At 64.7% G+C, this 623-nt stretch overlaps 1 non-coding gene across 1 annotated transcript; it reads right to left on the bottom strand.

Annotated features, from left to right (window-relative positions):
* Positions 1-314: 314 nt before the first annotated feature.
* Positions 315-385, bottom strand: TRNAQ-CUG. Its single transcript has one exon. It is a non-coding gene; the product is annotated as a tRNA-Gln (tRNA).
* Between the last annotated feature and the right edge of the window lie 238 nt (positions 386-623).

Here is a 623-nt window from a genome sequence, read left to right as displayed (position 1 = left end):
GTGGGCACAGCGCCCGGTTTTACCCGAGGCCCGAGGGGGACCCCGACGAGACGGGGCACTGGTCCGGTGCCCCCGCTGTGGCCTCAGTGTCCGTGGTGGCGGGGGGCGCACTCTGAGACGCGGGTTCCTGAGGAGGAGGCTGCGGAGCGCAAAAGACCTGGCTGAGACGGGTCCACCTTGGGGATGCGGGGACCCGACGTCCCAGGAATTTACCTCCCTGGGTTGGGGGCGGGGACATCGAGAGGGGGAAGGCACGTGCCACTCGCTCGGTATCGAAGAGAAAAGCAAAAGGCGGCGGCTTGGCCCGAAGGGCAAGGTTCCACCGAGACTTGAACTCGGACGCTGGATTCAGAGTCCAGAGTGCTTACCATTACACCATGGAACCGCCGGAGTGGAGAGCCTTCTGGTTCTCTGGGGTGGGTGCACATAGCCTTTCCTTCCGCCGGCGTTGCTGGGGCGGGCCTCCTGCCGGGTTCTTCTTCTCGCCTCCGGCGTCGGAGCTCTGCTCCTGGACCCCGGAGTCACCAGCGCTCACGTTCTCCCTGAAGCCCTGGGGGCTTGCGTGTGGGGATTGAGATCAAGTTCGTTTGGGGGTTAGTGACAGAGACGGGCTTCTTATGCCT

Source organism: Neovison vison, chromosome 2 (genome assembly GCF_020171115.1).
Source record: "Neovison vison isolate M4711 chromosome 2, ASM_NN_V1, whole genome shotgun sequence".
Lineage (NCBI taxonomy): Eukaryota > Metazoa > Chordata > Mammalia > Carnivora > Mustelidae > Neogale > Neogale vison.
This window is presented reverse-complemented; position numbering and strand designations above follow the sequence as displayed.